Raw genomic sequence first — 24,401 nt, forward strand, 5'->3', positions numbered from 1 at the left:
TCAGCTCTGACCTGCTCCCTCCTCGCTGCTTCCATTCCTGGTTCTTTCATTTTCCTTTGTTTTGAGACGGAGTCTCACTGTTGTCGCCCAGGCTGGAGTGCAATGGCACGATCTCGGCTCACTGCAACCTCTGCCTCCTGAGTTCAAGCGATTCTCCTGCCTCAGCCTCTCAAGTAGCTGGGATTACAGGTGCCCACTACCACGCCCAGCTGATTTTTGTATTTTTAGTAGAGATGGGGTTTCACCATGTTGACCAGGCTGGTCTTGAACTCCTGACCTCAGGTGATCCACCCGTCTCGGCCTCCCAAACTGCTGGGATTACAGGCATGAGCCACCCTTTCCTGGTTCTAATTTGTCCACAGGAAGTAATGCATGTCTACTTCTTGTTTTCTACACAGCAGCCCTTCCAGTGTTTGAATTCAGCTATGTTGCTCTCCCTGGATCTCCTCTTCAGCCTCGCCCATCTCCCTTTTTCAAGAAGTCCTCAGGTGACATGGTTTCCAGACCTTACATGGTCCTGGGCACTTTCTCTAGCTGTAGACTAAAGCGCATTGCTCAGGACTGCCTTCTCCTGTTTGCCCAGCCTGCTCACAGAACCTTGTCCATCCTGCCTAGTTGCGGGACACAAACACTGCAGGTTGAAATTCTGTAGCTATACATTTAAGATTGGGGGTATGGCCCCCCCATTCCTGGAAAGTTTATATGTCAGGCCTTAATGATAGAGCTATTGTCTACATAAACATTTACGTTTTTAAAAAAATTTTTATTTAATTAATTTTTTTTTTTTTGAGACAGAGTCTGGCTCTTTTGCCCAGGCTGGAGTGCAGTGGCATGATCTCAGCTCACTGCAACCTTCGCCTCCTGGGTGGTGGCGCACACCTGTAATCCCAGCTACTCAGGAGGCTGAGACAGGAGAATTGCTTGAACCTGGGAGGCGGAGGTTGCAATGAGTCGAGATTTCGCCACTGCACTCCAGCCTGGGTGACAGAGCAAGACTCTGTCTCAAAAAAAAAAAAAAAAAAAAAGGCAACTTCATTTCATATGATTCAATCTAACATAAAAGTAACAAATGTATTCACTGTGGAAAGCCTGGAAAATACTATGTAGTATGAAAAAATATTACCCATAATATTATTTCTGAAGGATAACTGCTGTTAACATTGAGCCTTCTCTTAAACGAATATCAGTTTTCTTCTATATTATGAAGCACTATTGTAAGAAAATAATTCAACCTAGACAGGAGTACAAAGAATAAAAGTGAAAGTCCTCCTTCCTTCCCTTGCTCCCCTTCTCATAGGTACCCATTGCCAAATGTTTGGTGTGGATACTTCCAGAGATCTTTCTGTGAATTGCATATTTATGTGACTCTATGCACATTTAGGACAGATACATTCTTTATATAAGCTTATGCGAATCGGGGAAGCAAAGCTCTACACACCCCTCTATGGTAACTGTAGTTTCCTCTCAAGGGGATGAGATGCCTCTGCCGTCTGCAGGCCTGCCTCCATCAGCTGGGTGGTGCCACTCGAGGTCCACACTGGTGGCCTCCTTGAGCCACAGCCACCTCTCGAGCTGAGGAAGAGTCAGGGCTGGTCTAGCAAGCTGCTTCTGCTTGCTTCCATCTGCAGCAGCAAGAAGGCATCTTTCAAGGGCCTACTGGGCAAGAAATCCAGGGACAGTTCGGCCTGGCAGGCTGGTGGCAGAGGTGGCTGGGGTGACAGCAGCATTCCAGCCGAGAGTGAGGTCCCGCTCTTAGACAGACATGGGCTTTGGTCACAAGAGAATGGTTTATTTATTGGGATTGAAGAAGGCATCAAAATCAATACAGTCATCACCTCACAGGGCAGAAGAGCGGATGGTGGTTTGGGGAGAAGGAGGCGGTGTGCCAGGAGGAGGGAAGCGTGGCCCAGAGTTGGATGCCTGGGGCCCTGGGCAGCGCAGCTGACCTCCCTGGGCCTCTGTGGGTCAACTGCCTAGGGAGTTGCCTAGGCAGTTGGCAACTGCCTAGTGGCTCTGCCTGGGGAGCAGAGGTAGAGACAGGTGAGCTGGGAAAAGGTGGGAGGGGTAGGGGGACATTGGAAGCCAGTGACACCGGGATTCAGGGTGACAAGGGGCATGAGGGGACAGTGGAGTGTTTGGAGGTTATTGAGTGCGTGGTTGTGTGGTGAGAACAGGGAGAATGGTGGTGGAGCTGGAGGGAGGGCAGGTCACCTGCCGTGGTCGTGCTTGGTGTCCGCGCTGGAGTTCTCTGGCGGTGAAAGGGTTTCCAGTGTGAACTGGAGCTATCCCCAGGCTGCAGACCTCCCACTGCTGAGCTGCTGTTGGTTGCGTGGTAAATTTTGCTTTTGTTCTCCCAGTCTTAGGAATTCTGTTTGCTTCCCCGAACCTCCCAGGCTTCCCCAGGCAAGGGTTGTCTCCCCAGAGACCCGGAGCCGGGAGCTGTGCGGTTTCCTGGGACCTGTGGCTTCTGCTCCTTTGCTTTGTGGAAAGGAAGTCAGAGGCGGAAATGGGAGGGCTCCTTTCCAGTGCTGCAGGGCTCCATTGAGAGGCTGATTTGAGAGTGAAGATCTTCGGAGGATATTTCCTCTGGCCGAGTGTAATTGACTTAATCTGTGGTGTGGCTCATTTTTCCTTTTGGAAAAAGGAGAGATGGCGCCTGACTCACCCCTTCATGAAGCACTGTGTGAAGTACACGAAGCCCCTCTCCCCGAGGACAGCCCTGCATAGGTGCATTCCCACACAGTCAGTGTCCCGACTCCCATCCCGCAGACAGTAGGTCCACTCCCTTCCTTTCTTCTCGGTGCGAGGGTGGGGCTCACCCCACGGTGATGGAAAGGAGGTCCTCGAGCCTCCCCGGGGGCCTCTGTGGCGCACGAACTGTGAGAGTGGAGAGAAAAGCCCCTCAGGAGGAGGAGTACTGAGCTGGGCCGTGAAGGGCACGTTGGATTTCGATCCTGAGGTCAGTAGGGGAGGGGCAGTGGCAGTGGCTTGTGAACAAAGGTCTGGGGGTGAACATAGACGGGGTAGCGGAGAACCTCTGACTGGAGAGTTGGGTGCAGTAGTAACAAAGAAGCCTGGAAGGTTATTTGGGATCTGAAATGGGGAGGAGTAAAAGCCATATGAGACAGTTCTGACTCCATTTTGTAGACAGTGGGCAGCCATTGAAAGCTTTGGAGCAGGCAGTTGACCTGAGCCCTGCTACCTTTCAGGAAGATGATTCTGGCAGCGAACAGTGATGGCTGTGAGCAGCAGAATATGTGAGAACCTGCCTGAACGTGGCGGGATACAGGGAGCTGACCTGAGCCACCGAAGCGGGTATAGGAGAGAGAGGGATTCGTTCAGCCAGCATAGCTGGAGGGCCTGCTGGTGCTCAGTGTATTAGAAGGTGCAAAATGGAAAAGTCTGGGTTGTTGTCCTTGCTGAACTTCCCATGTGAGTGTGAAGATTTCAACACACTCCCCATAAACTGATAAGAGACTATTTCAAATCACCCATGAGAAGGTGGAGGAAGAGAACAGCCAGCCACATGTGGCATCGTGATGGTGGAGTTGGGAGGAACACTGACCAAGCACCTGTTTCGCGCCGGGCACTGTGTCAGGTGCTCTGATCCTCTCCCCAACCCTGGGGAGATTTCAGAGAGAGACTGAGGTGCTTTCTCAGGGACACACAGGCCCTTGGCAGGTGAGGCTGGTGTTCAGCTTCTGCTCTGTCCAGTTTCAGAGTCTTGGCTCTTTATGCCAAGGGCAGGGGGCTTTGAACCAGGCCTTGAAGTTAGTGGTAGCAATGGAGGTGGGGGTACATTCTATAAGAAGTCCCAGAAAGAGAGAGGGAGAGAGACAAAGAGAGAGAAAAGAGGGAGGAGGAGGAGGAGGAGAAGGGGGAGGAGGAGAAAAAGGAGAAGGGGAAGGAGGAGGAGGGTATGGCTGAATTAGAGACCAGGAATGGCAGTTAGGGAAAGATGGGGCACAGGTATGGTAGGCAAGAGGGATATGGTTGAAAGAGGGTGGGTGGCTGGTCTCTTTCTTCCTCTGATCTACCATGATGTCATCTTGCGAAAAGATGATGAGACTTCTGCTTCCAGTCGAGAGTGAGCAGGACAGCCTGGAATTATTCTCCCACTGTAAACAACTAGGAGCTGGATAAAATATAGGGACCAGGCAATGGTGGACTGTGATTCCTTGGAAAAAGAAGACTAACCGAGTGAGCCCTATCGTTCATTACCTAGCCTTTCTACCTGAAGAGAATTCTACCACAGGGAGGGAGAACCCAAACGGAGACTGGCGAGATTACTAAGTTGAGGGAACAGAGATCAGAATTTGGAGACACCAAGTTCTAAGGTTTCTAGAATCTGTGGGACAGAATCCTAAAAGGAAGAAGCTGGAAAGAGAAAGATCTCCAGAAATCTCGATAGAGGCCTCCTGGAATCTCGGTGAATATCAATCTGCTCATGCACAGGGCAACCCTGTGAGACCAGAAGAGAACAACTGCAGAGGGAGCTGTAAGACAAACAGGATAGAGCCAACACAGGATCAGGGTTCACTGGAGTCCTCTTTAAAAGAATATGACAAAATTCTGCATTGAAAAATGGTAACGTTTGCAGTGTGAGACATCCAGCAAAAAATTACTAGACAAAGAAGGAAATGTGACTGACCCACTAACAAAAAAAAGTGGTCAATAGAAATAGACCTAGCAATGACAAAGATGTGATGGAATTATCAGGGAAAGGACATGAAAATAACTTTTTTTTTTTTTTTTTGCAACAGAATCTCGCTTTGTTACCCAGGCTGGAGTGCAGTGGCACGATCTCGGCTCACTGCAACCTTTGCCTCCCAGGTTCAAGCGATTCTCCTGCCTCAGCCTCCGGAGTAGCTGGGATTACAGGTGCATGCCACCATGCCTGGCTAATTTTTGTATTTTTTAGTAGAGATGGGGTTTCGCCATGTTGACCAGGCTGGTCTCAAACTCCCGACTTCATGATCTGCCCATCTCAGCCTCCCAAAGTGCTGGGATTACAGGCTTGAGCCACTATGCACAGCCCGAATATAACTTTTATAAATATGTTTCATTTGATCAAGCATGTAAATGAACACATCAGGATGATGGGAAGAGAAATGGAAAGTATAAAAAGATCCAGTAGCACCTCTAGGGATGAAAAATCAAAATATCAACTACAAAATCAAAAATGAAAAGCTAGGTAGATAGGATTAATAGTAGATTAGACAGTGCAGAAGAAATGATCAGAGAATTGAAGCTAGAGCAATAAAACTATCTAAAATTAAGCACATAAAGATAAAATATTCCACCCTGGGCAATATGGTGAAACCCTGTCTCTACAAAAAATACAAAAATTAGCCAGGAGTGATGGCATGTGCCTGTGGTCCCAGCTACTCAGGAGGCTGAGGCAGGAGGATCACATGAGCTCAACGGCATAGGTTGTGTTGAGCCAAGATTCCATCACTGCACTGTAGCTTGGGTGACAGAGTGAGACCCTGTCTCAAAAGAAAAAAAAAAAAGAAGAAGAAAGAAAGAAAAAACATTGACAAAAGGTAATACTCAGAGCATCACTGGCATGTGGGACAATATAACACACCCTAATATGTTTAATTGAAGTCTCAAAAGAAGAGAGAGACAGAAAAAAATATTTGAAGAAATAATGGTGGGAAAACGTCCAAATTTGATGAAAACTCAACCCATGACTCAAGAAGCTCAACAGAATACAAAGAAATATAAGGAATAAGAATAAAGAGAATTGGTCAGGCGTGGTGGCTCATGCCTGTAATCCCAGCACTTTGGGAGGCCGAGGTGGGTGGATCACAAGGTCAAGAGATCGAGACCATCTGACAAACATGGTCAAACCCCGTCTCTCCTAAAAATACAAAAATTAGCTGGGCGTGGTGGTGTGTGCCCGTAGTCCCAGTTACTCAGGAGGCTGAAGCAGGAGAATCGCTTGAACCCATGAGGAGGAGGTTGCAGTGAGCCGAGATTGCGCCACTGCACTCCAGCCTGGCGACAGAGCAAGACTCCATCTCAAAAAAAAAGAAAAAGAAAAATGAAGATAATTACACCAAGGCACATTGTAATCAGATTGCTTAATAAAGATACACTCATAAAAGTAACCAGAAAGAAAACAAAAAGGAAAAAAAAGACACATGACATAGAGAGGAACAAAGATAAGAATGACAGCAGATGTGTGGTCAGAAATTATTCAAGGCAGAAGACAGTAGAACTGAAAAAGAAAGTAGGTCAATCTAGAATTCTATACCCAACACAAATATCCTTCAAAAATGAAGGTGAAATAAACACTTTTTGATGGACAAACTGAAGTTGAGAGAATTCATAACCAGCAGACCTGTAGTACAAAAAATGTTGAGGCAAGTTTTTTAGGCAGAAGAAAAATGATACTAGATAGAAATTTGGGCTGCACAAAGGAGTGAAGAGGCTCCAAATGGTAAATTATATGGAAACATATGAAAGTTATCTTTTCTCATTTTTAATCTCTTTGAGAAACTGCTTAAAGCAAAAATATAAACAAGGTACTTTGGAGTTTAGAACATACATAGAAGCAAAATGTATGACAAAAATAGCACAAAGGACAGGAGGGGAGAAATGAAAGTATATTGTTATAATTTTCTTATTTATCTTTATTTATTGTTACTAGTTTTTAGAGACAGTGTCTCACTCTGTTGCCCAGGCTCGACAGCAGTGGCACAATTATAGCTCACTGTAGCCTCAACCTCCTGGGCCCAAGGTCTTCTCCTGCCTCAGCCTCCCAAGTAGCTGGGACTACAGGCACATAACAGCATGTCTGGCTAACTTTTTGTAGAAATAGAGTCTCACCACGTTTCCCAGGCTGGTCTTGAACTCCTGGCCTCAAGCAGTTCTCCCACCATGGCCTCGCAGAGGGCTGGGATTACTATGTGAGCCACCACACTTGGCTGTAATTTTCTTATATGCAAAGTAATAGAATATTTGAACTAGACTGTACTAAGTTAATGTTTACTCTAAGTCCCAGAGTAATCACTGAAAAAGCATAACAAAGAGGTATGACTCATAAGCCAATAATGGAGATAAAATAGAATGGTAAACAAAAATCATTCAAAAGATGGCAAAGAAAGTGGGAAAAAGGAACAAAGAACAGTAAGATAAGTAGAAGACAAAAAACAAGACAACAGTTTTAAATATAGCCATATTGATAATATTAAATGTAAGTGATATAAATATTCAATTTAATAGGCAGATATTGGCAGTGGCTCACGCTTGTAATCCCAGCACTTTGGGAGGCTGAGGAGGACAGATTGAGCTCAAGAGTTCAAGACCAGCCTGGGCAACATGGTGAAAACCTATCTCTACAAAAAATACTAAAGTTAGCCAGGAGTAGTGGTGTGTGCCTGTAGTCCCAGCTGTTTGTGAGGCTGAGATGGGAGGATCATTTGAGCGAGCCTGAGAGGTCGAAGCTGCAGTGAGCTGTGATGGTGTCACTCACTCCAGCCTGGGCGACAGAGTGAGACCTTGTCTCGAAAAAAGAAAAAAAAAAGACAGGTATTGTGCAATGGATAACAAAGCAAGAACCAACTATCAACTGTCATAAAGAAACTCATCTTAAATATAAAGACACAGATAGATTGGGTGTGGCAGCTCATGCCTTTAATCCCAGTGCTTTGTGATGCCCAGGTGCAAGGATTGCTTGAGGCCAGGAGATCAAGACCAGCCTGGGTGACGGAGCAAGACCCTGTCTGTACACAAAAAAGAGACCCTGTCTCTACAAAAAAAAATTTTTCTCGCTCTGCTGCCCAGGCTGGAGTGCAGCAGCGTGATCTCGGCTCACTGCAACCCTTGCCTCCTGGGTTCAAGTGATTCTCCTCCCTCAGCCTCCCAAGTAGCTGGGACTACAGGCATGAGCCACCACATCTGTCCTCTACAAAAAATTTTTTAAAAAATTAGCTGGGGGTGATGGTATGCGCTGGTAGTCTTAGCTACCTTGGAGGCTGAGGCAAGAGGATGGCTTGAGTCCAGGAGTCTGAGGCTGCAGTGAGCTGTGATTGCACAACTGCACTGCAGCTTGCATGACAGAGCAAGGCCCAGTCTCAAAAAAAAAAAAAAAAAAGACACATAGATTAAAAGTAAAAGGATAGAAAAAGACATTTTGTGCAAACCCTAATTAAAAGAAAAATAGGCCAGGTGTGGTGGCTCACACTTGTGATCCCAGCACTTTGGGAGGCCAAGGTGGGCGGATCACTTGAGGCCGGGAGTTCGAGACCAGCCTGGCCAACATGGCAAAACCCTATCTCTACCAAAATAAATAAATAAATAAATAAATAAATAAATAAAGATGGTGTGGCTATAAGTACCAGACAATATATACTTTGGAACAAGAAATATTATCAGGGATAGCGAGGGACATTTCATAATGACAGAGGAATCAATTCATCAAAAGACATCATAATTCTAAATATGTATGCACCTAATGACAAAGCTGTACCAAAGGAATATTTATAGAATATTTATTAATACAGTAGTCTCCCCTTATCTGTGGCTTCACTTTTTGCATTTTCAGCTACCCAAGGTCAACCACAGTCCAAAAATATTAAATGAAAAATTTAAGAAATAAATAATTCATAAGTTTTACATTGAGTAGTGTGATGAACTCTAGTACAATTTTGCTCTGTCCCACTAGAGATGTGAGTGGGACCCAAGAACTAGAGAACATACATTCTTTTCAAGTGCACTGAAATGTTCTCAAAGACACACAACCTGTTACAAAACAAGACTCAATACACTTCGGCTGGGAGTGGTGGCTCACGCCTATAATCCCAGCACTTTGGGAGGCCGAGGCGGGTGGATCACGAGGTCAGGAGATTGAGACCATCCTGGCTAACACAGTGAAACCCTGTCTCTACTAAAATACAAAAAATTAGCCAGGCCCACTTGGTGGCAAGCACCTGTAATCCCAGCTACTCGGGAGGCTGAGGCAGGAGAATGGCGTGAACCCAGGAGGCAGAGCTTGCAGTGAGCCGAGATCGCGCCACTGCACTCCAGCCTGGGTGACAGAGCCAGACTCCGTCTCAAAAAAAAAAAAAAAGACTCAATACACTTTAAAAGATTGAACTCATATAAAGTATATTCTCTGACAAAAATGGATGGAAGTAGAAGTAACAGACTATATCTTGAAAAATCCCAAAATATTTGGAAACACATGCCTAAAGGAAGGAAAAAAGTCACAAGAGATCTTAGAAAATATATTGAATTAAATGAAAATGAAAACAACATGCTGAAATTAGCAGACGCAGACAAAGCAGTGCTTTGAGGATAATTTGTAGCATTAAATGCTTATACAGTAGTTCCCCCTTATTCGTGGGGGCTGTTCCAGGATCCCCAGTGGATGCCTAAAACTGTCAGTAGTTCTGAACCCTATATATACCATATTTTTCCTATATATACATATCTATGATAAAGTTTAACTTATAAATTAGGCACAGTAAGAGATGAACAACAACTGATAATAAAATAGAACAGTTATAACAGTTGGTACACATTTTCTGTTTGTGTCTTCCACCCACAAACTTAATACCTTTTTCATCTTTAAGCCCTTTACTATGCACTGTAGCTGTTACTTTTGCGGTTTGAAGTGCAACAGCAAAACTCACACAAATTTATCTTTTCCTTTTTCACAAGTTCACATATAGAAGATTTGCTCTTACCCTAGATCTTCGCGACCTCAACGTATGATCTTTTCTTCTTTCCTTTGGTTGAGAAATTTTTTCTTTTCACTTAAAGGAAACACTTTATGGCTTCTCTTTGGCATATCTGAATTGCTAGCATCACTACTTTTATACTTTGGTGCCATTATAAAGTAAAATAAGGGCTACTTGAACAGAAGCACTGCAGTACCTTGTCAGTCAGTCTCATAACCGAGACAGCTACCAAGTGACTCACAGGTGGGTAGCATGGATAGTGGGGATATGTTGGACAAAGGGCTGACTCACATCTCTAGTGGGACAGAGCAAAACTGGACTAGAGTTCATCACACTACTCAATGGAAAACTTATGAATTATTTATTTCTTAAATTTTTCATTTAATATTTTTGGACTGTGGTTGACCTTGGGTAGCTGAAAATGCAAAAAGTGAAGCCACAGATAAGGGGAGACTACTGTATTAATAAAGAAGAAAGGTCTAGGCCGGGCGCAGTGGCTCACGCCTGTAATCCCAGCACTTTGGGAGGCCGAGGCAGGTGCATCCTTGAGGTCAGGAGTTCGAGACCAGCCCGGCCAACACGGCGAAACCCCATCTCTACTAAAATATGAAAAAATTGCTGGGTGTGGTGGCATGCCTGTAATCCCACTTACTTGGGAGGCTGAGGCATGAGAATTGCTTGAACCTGGGAGGTGGAGGTTGCAGTGAGCCGAGATCGTGCCACTGCACTCCAGCCTGGAGGACAGAGCAGACTCTATCTCAAAAAAAAAAAAGAAGAAAGGTCTAAAGTCTGTGATTGAAGCTTCTACCTTAGAAGCTTAAACCTTTAGATTGAAGTAGAAAAACTAGATCCAGAGAAAGAAGCAGAAAAAAAAATTAGTGGGAAAACATTACAAATCAGTGACTCCAAAGCTGGTTATTTGAAAAGGTCAGTAAAATAGATAATCCTTCAGCTAGATGATTGGGAAAATGAGGGAGGACACAAATGACCAGTACCGGGATGCAGGTGAGCATGAATACAGATCATACAGACACTCAGAGAGTCATAAGATGATGGCATAAACAACTCTGTGCCAATACATTGAACGACTTAGACAAATTGGACAAATTACTTGAGAGGCAAAAACTATCAATGTTGAATAGCCCCATATCCATTGTAGAAATTGAATTTTGGTTTAAAACCTTCCACAAAGAAAACCCCAGCCTCAGATGGTTTCAGTGCTGAATTTCATCAGACATTTAAAAATGAAATAATACCAATTCCACATAAATTTTATCAGAAAGTAGAAGAGGAGAGAACATTTCCCAACTTATTTTATGAATTCAATATTGCCCTGATATCAAAACCAGACAAAGACGTTACAAAACAAAAACTCCAGATGAATATCCCTCATGCACATGTAAGCAAAAATCTTTAACAGAATATTAGCAAAGAAAATCTGGAAATATATAAAAAGAATAATATATAATGACCAAGTAGGGATTTGCACAGGAATGCAGGGTGGTTTTAACATCTTAAAATTGGTGCAGTTTAACATTAGCCTACTGAAAAGGAAAACCCATAAGATCATCTCAATTTTGTCAAATGCAGAAAAAAGCATTTGACAAAATTCAGCATCCATTCAGATAATACCTCTTAGCAAACTAGGAAAAGAAGATAATTTCTTCAACCTGAGAAAAGGCATCTTTGCAAAACCTACATCATATTTAATAGAGAAAGTCTGAATGTTCTCTTTTTAACCAAGGTTGGCTTTATGAGCACATGACTTGTGCAGTCTGGAAATTCTTAACAATTTTATTTATTCATTTATTTATTTGAGACGGAGTTTCGCTCTTGCTGCCCAGGCTGGAGTGCAATGGCGTGACCTTGGCTCACTGCAACCTCCGCCTCCCGGGTTCAAGCGATTCTCCTGCCTCAGCCTCCCAAGTAGCTGGGATTACAGGCATGCGCCATCACGCCTGGCCAATTTTGTATTTTTATTAGAGATGGGATTTCACCACGTTGGCCAGGCTGGTCTCAAACTCCTGACCTCAAGTGGCCCACTCGCCTCAGCCTCCCAAAGTGCTGGGCAGGATTACAGGCGTGAGCCACTGTGCCCAGCCAACAGTTTTATTTTTGAACTTATGTTTTGCAACTGAAGCCTGCTGAGACAATGGAACATGCATATGTACTGAAGAAATACATACAAGATGAGTACCTGCCATATGTTTTTGTGTCATTTGCATATTTGTGTGTGATGCCCCGGCAACATGGAGTTCTGGTGAATTCACAATGTCTGGGAGTTGAGCAAGATGCAAAACAAGCGCAAAATAACATGTCGCATCCACAGCTGAGTAAGTAGAGGTACTGACAGCTCTGAGATTTTGTGCTTTCTGTTCAAACTAGAACTTGCTTCAAATACAGAAAGAAGGCAGTGACATTCTCAGAAACATGAACATCCCATGCTGCTTCCCTGTATCGGCCAACCATTTAATGCTGAAATTAATGACACAGAAATAAAAGGGAAGGTAGGACACACCCTAATAGCTTTCATTCCTTCCTCACGCATTATAAGCTGAAAATAGTGTTAGCAGAAGGTGCATGTATCAATAAATGAAATAAAAACAGTTGAGTTTTCTGCAGCCTTTCCACTGTTTTTGTTTTTGAGACAGAGTCTCGCTCTGTCGCCCATGCTAGAATGCAGTGGTGTGACCTCAGCTCACTGCAACCTCTGCCTCCCGGGTTCAAGCAATTCTCCTGCCTCAGCCTCCCGAGTAGCTGGGACTACAGGCACATGCCACTATGCCCGGCTAATTTTTGTATTTTCAGTAGAGACGGGGTCTCACCATATTGGTCAGGCTGGTCTCAAACTCTTAACCTCAGGTGATCTACCCACCTTGACCTCCCAAAGTACTGGGATTACAGGCCTGAGCCACCACACCAGGCCCTTTCCACCATTTTGGTAAAATAAAATACATATATACATATGAGCCAAGAAATACTAATTGCCATGTGAGGCAATTTTCCATGTGAGAAGGTTGCAGAGGGAGGTTTTAAGGGACTTTCTAAGGAGTGATAGAACACGAGCCAGTTTGGCTCCAAAGACAGTGCTTATTCCACGGCATCACACTCCCTCCTGTTGTAGGGGCTGGAGGAGGACTTGTTGACTAATGGTGTGAAGGTTAATTGGTGCCCCCAGACACAGGCAGCCACTGTGGGCTGGGAGGTAGTCGATCAGTTCAGCACCGGCAGGTGGCTCTAGCAGCTGCTGGCACTGCCATGAGGGTCTTCCCGGTATGAGACGTGGAAAGGGATGGGATAGGAGCTGAGCCGTCCAGCTGGGTGGCAGGGTCATGGGGCCAGGATGTGCAGCTACACTGCAGGGCTCAAAACCCAGCCAGTGCACAGTGACACAGGCAGCATTCCACCTCAGAGGCTGGACAGGCAATGGGGGAGGACCAGGGGATGGGAACTTACTTGAGAGCTGTTGTGGTTTGAATGTTTTTGATGTTCCGAATGTGTTTGAATGTTTGTGATGAAATTTGAGTTTTGTTGAATCTGTGGATACAGAGGACCTACTGTGTACAAGGCAGTGTTTGAGGATGGAGCCTTAGAATGTCAGCACAGCCAAATTTGGGGACCATTGACACACATTGCCTTCCCAGGTGATGAAAATGACCTTGACTCACTCAAGCAGACTCAGAAAGCTGGAGAATTGGGAATAAATTCAGGAGTAACCTTGGGAATTTATAATATGCCTAACAATAATAGGTAACACTTAGATGTATTGTGTATCTGGCACAGTCTGATGCTGGGCTCTTTACACACATCGTAGAGGAGTCTCCAACCCACCCTGAGATGGGCCTGTGGTTATTTGCATTTCGCAGGGGAGGCAGCGAGTTTAAAGTGTGGCAACTTCCAAGGCCCAGGCCCATCATGGAGATGAAATTCCACTCCAGCCTGAGTTTGGAGCTGCATTCCTCACCGCCATGCTTTCCTGCCCCGAGTGTTGGCCTCACCGAGAGGAGGTGTGTGTGTCGGGGGGGAGTGGGCTGGGACATGTGGTCATGGGGGCCCACAGAGCCAGATGCCGGGGGAACCAGGCACCCTCAGGAGCCATCACGGCTATCGCTGCATGATGCCGGTGAACCCCTCGGGACTTGGCCTGGTTTTCGACCTCTTGGCAGCCCCGAGTGTTCCTAGGCTGTGAAAATCCCCCCAGGTGCAGTGGCTGGCCTGGTCTCCGAGGGAAAGGAGCCGTGGAGCTCGCAGGTGGAAGGCTAGAGAGAGTAAGTGATACGGTTAGGCTTTGCGTCCCCACCCAAATCTCATCTTGAATTGTAATCTCCATCATCCCTACGTGTCAAGGGAGAGACCAGGTGGAGGTAGTTGAATCATGGGGTGGTTTCCCCCATGCTGTTCTCGTGATAGTGAGTGAGTTCTCACAAGATCCAATGGTATTATAGGGGGCTCTTCCCCTTTCGCTCGGCACGTCTTCCTGCTGCTTTGTGAAGGAGGTGTTTTGTGACCCTTTCGCCATGATTGTAAATTTCCTGAGGCCTTCCCAGCCATGCTGAACTGTGAGTCAGTTAAACCTCTTTCCTTTATAGATTGCCTGGTCACAGGCAGTTCTTTATAGCAGTACAAAAACGGACTAATACAGGAAGAAAGCTGGGGCTGCTTGGGAGAAGTTAAGACCAAGAGTGAGCCACGGGGTGTCACTTGTGGGGGACTCTCGAGTTGGTGATTTGCACCCCTTTGTGCCAGCCAGGCCCAGCATCTGCCTAGCAGAGCCCCAGGGACCGGCTTGCCTTGTGCAGCAGCTAACCTCACCCACTCAGGGCACATGGCAGCCTCCTTGCCAGCTGGGCTTCCCCCTTCCCCTCCCCAGGGCAGGCTCATCCGAGTGAGTGAGAGCAGTGAGTCCGTGGGCATCGCCTGGAACCAGCTCTGGTTTCTAAGGAGAGCAGAGCCTTTGCGCTGCTGGGAGCTGGATGATGAGTGGCGAGAACTGGCCTGGCAGCGCAGCTCACACCCATCTCGGGGCGGGGGTCTTCTCCCTTCGCTCCTGGTGGTCATGACCCTGAGCTTCAGAGTTTCTGTGTCAAGGCGAAGCAGGAGGGCAGAGTGAGGTGACTGGGTTCTGTGCCCAGGTCTTGTGGGAAGATCTTAGGGAGGTTTATCTTCCCACCTGGCCCTTTGCAAGGTCTGGGTGGAGGTGAGGCGTGTTTGCTAAACACGATGTAGCGCAAGGAGGCTCAGGTGGGCTCGATGGAGGAGGCGGGGTTCAGCTAGATTTCGAGGGGGAGGCGGAAGGCGGCCAGGTGGGGAGGGGCGTTCTAAGTGCGTGCTTCCCACATTGGGGGTGCAGGGTTGTGTTTGCTTTGGCGCATGTGAAGCCACAGGATGACCGTGGAGTTGGCATTTCCTTTCTTCCTGCGTCCTCCATGTATTCATTCCTTCACCCAGCAGACAGCGTGCTGGGTGCTACTGAGTGCTGGGAACACAGTGGGGACTGGGACAGATGTCGTCCCTGCCCTAGTGGCGCTTACACTGAAACAGGTGGAGACATCTGTTTGGCAAATATTTTTAAACGCTTAAAAATACAAATACAAACATGGATATTATTGAATAGAATGCAGGATCCACATATATTAGCAAGTAAAATGAGAAGCTTCCTCCCCAGGCACTTTCGTGGGGAAGTTTAAGAGCTCTCAAAATAGGGGCTGCAGCATGTGCCGAGGTCAGGAGGCCAGTTGGTGACATGCTGAGGACGTCAGCTTGGCTAAAGCAGATGGTTTACCTCAGGCAGCTGTGGGGGCGGGGTTTAGATTCAAGTTCATGGTAAAGCCCAGAGTATATAGGACCCTGAATGCCAGAATGAAGATTTTGAACTCTTGGACAATTGGCAGCTATTGAGGTGTTTTGAGCAGAAGGTGGTACTTGCAAAAATATTATTTTGGAAGATTAATGTGTTCCAGGGTGGATTGGCAGGACCAGGGAGATGAGTCTGTCCCCAGCCCTGTGGGAGGTAAGGGTGTGAGCCAGGTGGTGGCAGCAAGAGTGAGGAAAAAGGAGACCCAGAGGCTTTTACCTGGAAAGACCAGCTTGGATGAAGGACCTGCTGGAGGCACAGAAAGGAGCTCAGTGAGAGAGAGCAGGCTGGCGCTGGTTCAGGCGTTCAGCCAATGTTACTGAGGACCTGCGCCATATTGGGTGCTGTGTTCCTAGCTGGGGTGTACTGTTGGCAGAAGTGAGACCTGTGGATCAGGGCTGGTTAGGGGAGACCATGACAAGCTTGGGTGTTCACATTGACTTTAGCGTTTTCCACTCCTGGTCCCGCCGTAAGGTCTCCTGGAAACTTTTCAGCAATACCAGTGTCTGGGCCTCTGGTTCCACTTTTGTGGACTCTGCCTGGGCATAACTCCCCAGGTGATTCTAAGGCACAGCCAAAGTTGGGATCTGCTGAGTGAGGGTGAAGTGAGCACCTGCAGGTGGTGCTCATCAAGACAGTGGAGGCTGAGGAACTGGAATTTAGGAGAGGTGATGGTTCACCAGGGCCTTGAACTTGAATTTTGGAATTTGGAAGTCTCTGTCATGTGACTAAGAGAGTGCATTGAGAGGCCTGGTCCATGACCTGCCATGGTCCAGAGTCTCTCAGGACAAGAAGAAGGAAAATTGGAAAGGACTTTAAATCTGAATTGAAAACCAGGGAACTGAATTAAACGAAGGAGACATGAAGCAGCATCAACAGATGGAAAGCACCGCCGTGGATGGAGCTTTGAATGTGTGGGAGACATGCTGGTCAGAAGGGAAAAAGATGGTAAAAGGGCACCTAACTCAGGGTGAGGGTGAACCAGGGGTCAGAAGACTGTTAGAAAATGAGGGCTGGGCGCTGTGGCTCACACCTGTAATCCCAGCACTTTGGGAGGCCGAGGCGGGTAGATCACTTGAGGTCAGGAGTTCAAGACCAGCCAGGCCAACGTGGCAAAACCCTGTCTCTACTAAAAATACAAAAATTAGCTGGGCGTGGTGGCGGGCACCTGTAAATCCCAGATACTCGGGAGGCTGAGGCAGAAGAATTGCTTGAACCTGGGAGGCGGAAGTTGCAGTGAGCTGAGATTGCACCACTGCACTTCAGCCTGGGCGACAGGGTGAGACTCCGTCTCAAAAAAAAAAAAAAAAAAAAGATTATTAGAAAATAAAGACAATAAATGCATAGAAGAAAAATAGGGGATAGGCATAGGAAGATGGCCTAAGGCAGCAGCATGAGAGTTTGGTTTACAGACCCAGGAAGGCTGGAAGCTCTTTGCCTTGTTTTCATATCTACTACTCCACCTTGAACAGTGATTCTGTAGAAGAGAATCACCTGGAGGAGGGCACAGATGCAGATACCAGGGATTCTGTGGGCTAGGACCCTGGAATCTCCCATTTTAACCAGCTCCTTTTGGGACGCTGGTGCACCTGGCCCAGAAACACTGAACTGGAAAAACAGCAATTCAGGAACAACGCCAGAAGGGTTGCATCAGAACCAGTGACTGGAAAAAAAAAAATGCCAAATGTCCCTGGGAAGGCTGTGAGAGGCTGTAGGGAAGAGGGAATTGCTGAGAAACCCCTAGAAGGACTAAAGGGGAGAAAAAAGATGTATCAAATCCCCAGGAGAAAGCTGTGATTCAGGAGAGCAGATGATGTGGGTTTTTGTTGCAGACGGTGTGCAAAAAGTTTTACTCTCAAAATGTCATTTTCTGAATTGAAAGGTAGGAAGTTTTAGAATCCAAAGAGTTTGCTGTGTTCCGTGGCCACAAACACAAGAGAATAAGGGCTTGGTGTTTTTGTGTCATCAGTGATCTGTTCCCTTCAAGTTTTTACATTTTAAGTTTGTGTGATGATCTATCTGGATTCCTAAATATCTTCTGTCTCCAGATTATACACTTGTCTTCCTCCGAGCTGGTACATTTGTTTTCAAGTTCATCTAGTTTCAGAAAGTCAAGTGATCTGTGTAATAAATGTACCCAGTATTGCTTATAGGTAAGAAAGCATGAGCAAAAGCATGGAGCCCTTTCGTTCCTGCCTCACTTAGTATTGGCCGTCAGTTAGAAATTGGTTTCAATTTTCTTTATCATCCAGAATCTATATGCTTAAATATATGTGAAAGCTCTGTGTTTTCAGAACGTGTGAAAACTCCAACTGAGTGTGGCCAGCCCAAGCTTTCCTTCCTCATGGGGGCCTTTGCTGACTTCTCCCCTCTCCCTCAGAATCGAGCTGCTCATCCTCTGTTCACTGCTAGCTTCTTTTTTTATTTTTTTTTGAGACAGAGTCTGTCTGTGTCGCCCAGGCTGGAGGGCAGTGGTGAGATCTCAGCTCACTGCAACCTCCAACTCCCGGGTTCAAGCGATTCTCCTGCCTCAGCCTCCCAAGTAGCTGGGACTACAGGTGCCCGCCACCATGCCCAGCTAATTTTTGTATTTTTAGTAGAGACGGGGTTTCACTATATTGGCCAGGCTAGTCTTGAACTCCTGACCTCGTGATCTGCCCGCCTCTGCCTCCCAACGTGTTGGGATTACAGGCTTGAGCCACCGCGCCTGGCCCTTTTTTTGAGACAGAGTCTCACTCCATCATCCAGGCTGGAGTGCAGTGGTGTGATCTCGGCTCACTGCAACCTCTGCCTCCCGGGCTCAAGCAGTTCTTGTGCCTCAGCCTCCCAAATAACTGGGACTACGGGCATGTGCCACCATATACCCAGCTAATTTTTGTATTTTTAGTAGAGATGGGGTTTCACCAAGTTGCCCAGGCTGGTCTCGAACTCCTGACCTCAGGCGATCCACCCGCCTCGGCCTCCCAAAGTGCTGGGATTACAGGCGTGAGCCACGGTGCCCGGCCACTACTAGCTTCTTCACTGCCAGTAGAGTTAGCTCCTTGAGGTAATTTTATAATCTCCAGGGCCCAGTATGGGGTCCGCCACTCACCAGAGTACTCAATAGAGTTGAACTGACCACTTTTTAAAAAGACCTGAGACCAAACATGATTCGGCTTTAAAATGGACTTCTTTAAATAGAATTGGAATTATGTGGCCTGGAGAAAGAGACCAAGGTGACTAAATAATGAGGTCACACCAATAAGAGAAGACAGGAAATGCTGTGAGCAGATGTTTGTGTGTCTAGTGAAGCAGCAAGAGCAGTGGGAGCTTTTGAGGAGTTTTGTGGTTCTCAGTCATCTGGGGTAACAGATCCTTAGGAGAATCTGACAAGAGCAATGGACTTGCTTCCCAGAGACAGGCAAAGTGTGATTTCTGCCCTACTTTAAGGGCTCACCAACTCCTCCAAAGCCTAGTCCAAGTGAGTAATCCCTGGGATAGGATAAGATGCTACATTTGAGCTGTCCGTTCTTGCATGGAAATGGGGAGGTTGACCAGATGGCCTTCTCTGGTTTTGACCATCTACACCCCTGAAACGTGGGCCTTCTGGGTGGGTGCATTGATCAGGCTGTTGTGTCTTTATGTTCAGTAAGTATCAGGAGCATTCTCCTCTTAGCCCACAAACTCTACAATTGACATAAAAATAAATCTACTTGTTCACACCATTGCTTCAGAGTTCATTGTTCTCTGGTAGAAAAGGTCAAGAAAAAGTTCATTGTGAACACTCAGGAATCAAAAAGGAAGAAGGCGTTGTTCCAGGCCAGGGTTTCTTGACGTTGGCTCCGTTGACATTTGGGGCTGGATGGTTCTTTGTGATGGGGGCTGCCCTGTGCACTGTAGGATGTTCAGCAGCATCCCTGGCCTCCACCCACTAGAGGCCAGTAGCACCCGCTCTCCTAGTCATGACTGTCAAAAATGTCTCCAGACACACTGCGGAATGGCCTCGGTGGTGGGCTGATCACCTGTGGTTGAGAACCACTTCTCTGTTTATCTTCATTTTGGCTCCCTTATCAAGGGGGAACACTTCAGTGGAGAATGAACTGTTCTTTCAGCTTCTTTTTACCACTGTAGCTGTTCATACAGCTCACGTTTGCTATGTGCCAATAGCTGTGCAAGGCCCTGGGGCTACAAATGTAAGTGACACCCGTGATCTCAGGTACTTACTGCATCCTCTTGGGAGATACACACAGACGCATCAGGAGCTGCACTGAGGGAAGGCTGTGCCTCATGCTGTAGGTGGGTCTCCTTTGCACTGCTAGTGTCTTCTCCACCCAGAATGCCCTTCCTTCCGGCCTCTCCCGTGGCTGGATCTTGCTTGGCATTCACTTCTCAGTTGAAATGACACTGCTTCCAAGAGACCTGTCCTAACGTCGGTGCCAGCTGTTTTCACCTAATGCTGCATAACAGCCCAGAACTCGGTGGCTCATGCCACGCATTCCTCACTCGCACATCTGTGGGTTGGCTGGGGTGGGGCTGATCTGGGCTGGGCTCGGATGGCTTTGGCTCTAAGCTGCAGCTTGGGATCAGTTCTGCTGTATCAGTTTCTTGTTCTGTTGTACCAGCGAGCTTCTTAGTGTGTGGTGTTCTGGTGATGGGAGAAGCACAAAACGAAAAGCCAGCCCTCACGGGCATTTCAGAATGTGCTGCTGTTACAGATGCTGACATCTTTTTGGCCAAAGCAAATCACATGGTCAAAGCCAGCAGGAAGGAAGGAGACTTTTTTTTTTTTTTTTTTTTTTTGAGGTGGAGTCTCACTCTATTGCCCAGGCTGGAGTGCAGTGGTGCTATCTTAGCTCACTGCAACCTCCGCCTCCCGGGTTCAAGCGATTCTCCTGCCTCAGCCTCCCGAGTAGCTGGGATTACAGGTGCCTGCCACCACACCCAGCTAATTTTTGTACTTTTAGTAGAGATGGGTTTTGCCACGTTGGCCAGGCTGGTCTCGAACTCCTGACCTCAGGTGATCCACCCGCCTTGGCCTCCCAAAGTGCTGAGATTACAGGCGTGAGCCACCATGCCCAGCTGGAAGGAGACTTTATACTCTGCAAGGATGTGGCTGTGTGATGCTTTTGCGGGGGAGTGAAGAACTAGGGCCAGCTGTCTTCCTCAGACCTCATCTAAAGCAGCTACCTAGTCACTTTCTACCATTTTTATTCTCTTTTGAGCTCTGATATGCTTACGTTTGAAATATTATTTCTGCTAAGAGCTTGACAAGGGTAAGGTCACAGACTCGTCATAACATGTGGACCTCCACAGGCAGCAGAGGCAGGCTGTTTTGGTTGGAACCTTGGATCCCTGAAATAGCACATCTTATAGGGAGGACTGGAGAGAGGCCCATTGTGATTGGAGGGAGGGGAGCCTGTTGAGGAGCAACCAGAGTCAAGACAGTAGAGCCTGGGGCCAAGGCCGCCATGTTCCGTGTCTGGGGAAGCCATCACGACAGATCTGTGTAGTGGCACCCCTGGCAGTGCGCAACCTGAGAAGCTGCTCTAGCTGCCTGGCAGATCATGAGGGACCTTGCCTAACATGTCAGATGGGCTGGATGCCTATTCTGGAAGTCCTCTTTGTTTTGGAAGAGGGTAGACTTTGAACATCTCTTACCAAAGGCACGCACAAGTTATAAGCAGAAAGCTTCTGGAGGCCCCTTTGTTTTGAGGCACATGGTGGAAACTTGGCAGATACCCAGCTCGGAAGGGCATGGCAGCAGCACCCCAGGCTTGAGCCTCGTGTTGTATTGATTAAGGTTGCATTTATTGGAGATCCCAGAGTCTCTCTTGGTGCAGCGATGCTTAGAATTTGCCCAAGGCAGCATGGGAGAGTCACTCACTGTCTGCAGACCTTATGACTCCTCCTTCCCACCTGCCCAGATGTTCCAGGTCCTAACTGGATCCTTAGCTCTTGGGGAGCCCCCTGTGCCGCGGCTGTAGCCCCGCCTTGGCAGACACCCATCACAGTTCAGCTAAGGTGATCGTATTGAGGGAGGGGAGCCCTGGCCCCAGGGTAAGGGGGTCTGGGTTTCGGTCTCAGTGCTGCTGGGAGACTAGGGGCTCGGAAGCTTATTTCTCTGACTTTAAGTCTCTTGCAAAATGAGAATAAGAAAACTCTGCCCTGCCTCCTCTTGTTGTGAGAAACAAATAGAATGATGAACATGAAGGTTCTTGTAAAACGTCCTCAAAGTGTTATTATTAGTTACTAATTTGCCTTCAATGGAAGCAAAGAAAAAGTCATGAAAGGGGTATTTTGTGCCAAGCCCTGTGTGAGGTATGTGCAGTCTTTCAGTCTTTTTTTTTTTTTTTTTTTTGAGACAGAGTCTCGCTCTGTCGCCCAGGCTGCAGTGCAGTGGCGCAATCTCGGCTCACTGCAAGCTCCACCTCCCGGGTTCATGCCGTTCTCCTGCCTCAGCCTCCTGCCCACCACGCCTGGCTAACTTTTTGCATTTTTTTTAGTAGAGACGGGATTTCACCGTGTTAGCCAGGATGGTCTCGATTTCCTGACCTCGTGATCTGCCCACATCGGCCTCCCAAAGTGCTGGGATTACAGGCATGAGCCACCGCGCCTGGCCCAGTCTTTCAGTCTTACTGGAACAGCCTGTGGGGTTACTGCAAGGGTGAGGAGCCATGTCAGAGAGGCAGGCGACTTGCTCCAGGGCACACAGCCTACGGGCAGCCGTGTGCAGGTCTATGTGACTGCGAGGCCTGACCTCTTCCCGCCCCTCCATCTGCCAGTTGTTGCCTATGGCTTTCTGTGTGCCAGTCCCGGGTGCCGGGGAGCCAGCAGGGAAACAACCCGTGTCCCGGCTGCATGGAGTTTGCTTTCCAGGCGACGAGGCGAAGGAGTGAGGACAGAGAAGGGCAAGTGCAGAACATTCTGTGCTGGGCCTCAAAGCAGGACTGGAGAATGAGTAGGGGTGGGCAGGGAAGGCCTCTGAGGGGTAGGGACATTTCATAGGGACTTAAGGAGCCACTGCAGCAGCCTCTACAGGGGTCTGCAGCGAGAGTGGCCCCAGAAGTGGGACCCATCTGTGCTGAGTGGCGGCCTCACAGGCTCTGGCTGGGCCTCCTTGGGTGGGAGAAGGCTGGTTGCCTTTGGAGGGGCCACCTCCCCTCCTCCTTCCTGCCCCATGGCTGCTAGGAGACTTTTTCCCAAAGCATCTGAGTAAGTTTTAATGACGAGGTTCCCGTGCGGCTGGCCTCCAGCCACAGAACGTCATAGGTCTCTGTGGGCGACACGGACACTGCACCCTGAGCAGCTTTCTCTTGCTCAGCTTCTTCTCCACAGTTCCAGAGTGTTCTGGAACCTTCAGGCTGGAATGAGCTTATAGGAAGAGATTGGTTTGGGCAAGAGAGCCACCAAACCACCTCCAATGGGGTGACTTCCACTTGACAGTCCCACTTAGAGCAGCCCCATTTCCCTACGGGTTGTTAGCAAACGTGAAGGATCTTGCGATGCGTAAACTTCCAGGAGGGAGGATTTTGTAAAGGAATGTTCTCATGGCTGCGTTCTGAGCCGGGATATTAGAAACACTTTATCAGGCTGTCATGGGTTAGATGACACTTTAGTCCAAGTGTTTATCCTTTTGGGAGATGCATTTTATTATTCTAAAAATGTTGTATATTTTAAAAAAGCAGAACAATTCTTTTGAAATAAGTTATTTCCAGGAAAACTTTAGGATTAAGAAAACTTGTAAAAAGATCTACAAATAGAGACCCCAGGGGCTGCGCACCTCTGTCACCACAGAGCCTGATCGTGCTGTGCAGTCTGAAGGAGACCATGGGGCAAGAAGAGGTGACTTTGGTGGTGTCCAGAGCAGGCTTCTCAACCTCATGGGTTTGGTGAGTCACCCCAGGACCCGGGACTGGGCAGTGCAGTCAGCTCCCAGGTACAGCTGTTGCCCTTGGGCCCAGGAGTAAGGCTTCGAGCGCCAGCTGTCTCGCCCCAGGCCAAGGAACCTCTTCCCTCTCTGTCTGGTGGTCAGATGGTGCCCGTGTGTGCAGAACACTTTGAGCAGGAGCCCTGGGAATAAGTTGCTCTTCATGATTCCAGAGAGGGAGGAGTCTCCTGTGTGCCACTCACCCAGTGTGGTGTTTGAGCTGGTCTTCGTGTTTCAGAGAGACCCCCCATCTTTCTTTAATGCTCACGTCTTCGTGAAGCCATCCTCAGCATCACCCTGATTGGATGTGATCTCCCCAACTGTTCACACCTCTCTTCCTGCCTCTTGGTCTGCTCTGTCTGATGTTCTAGATCACTCCCAAAATGTACCCTGTCCGCTGTCCTCAGGGGAGTGACCGAGCCTCGTTCCTCTTTGTTCTTCAGGCGGGGGTGGATTGGGGTAGATAGGGGTAGATAGGGGGTGCTCACTGGAAGGCTAGAAGCAGCAAAGCTGGGTCCCAGGAAGGATCTAGGGCCAGAAGGTCATGTTTACTGATGGCTTCTGCTCCGCTCGCCTGCTGACCAGAGGCTGAAGGGGGGAGGGGTGGGTGGTGAGTCTGTGAGTGTAGAGTCGTAACCCACATCTGTGCCACCCAACAGCATGAGGCTTCCTGGGCACCTAGGGCTGGATGGGGCCAGGATGGGCTGAGGACACAGATGTGAGGACAGTGCCCACCTTCCCGCACACAGTGGCAGGGCCATGTGTGGGGGACATGGGGGAGGAGGAGGGGCTGCCTTGGGTGCAGCAGTACAGGTGATGGAGCAGATGGGAGGTCTCTGCAGGGCTCCCAGGTGGACGGGAGCCTGCCAAGTGGGCCGGGTTGGGTAGAATGGGATGAGGGGTTTGCAAAGTGGTGGGTGTGGGGAAGGCCACCCTGGAGGGAGAAGAG

The 24,401-nt window shown here is 47.9% G+C and overlaps 1 protein-coding gene across 6 annotated transcripts in view; it reads left to right on the top strand.

The window, feature by feature from the left end:
- Nucleotides 1-24,401, top strand: part of ADCY3 (adenylate cyclase 3) — a 101,092-nt gene that overhangs the window by 19,068 nt on the left and 57,623 nt on the right. The window lies entirely within an intron of this gene.

Source organism: Pan paniscus, chromosome 12, assembly GCF_029289425.2.
Source record: "Pan paniscus chromosome 12, NHGRI_mPanPan1-v2.0_pri, whole genome shotgun sequence".
In the NCBI taxonomy this organism is placed as follows: Eukaryota; Metazoa; Chordata; class Mammalia; order Primates; family Hominidae; genus Pan; species Pan paniscus.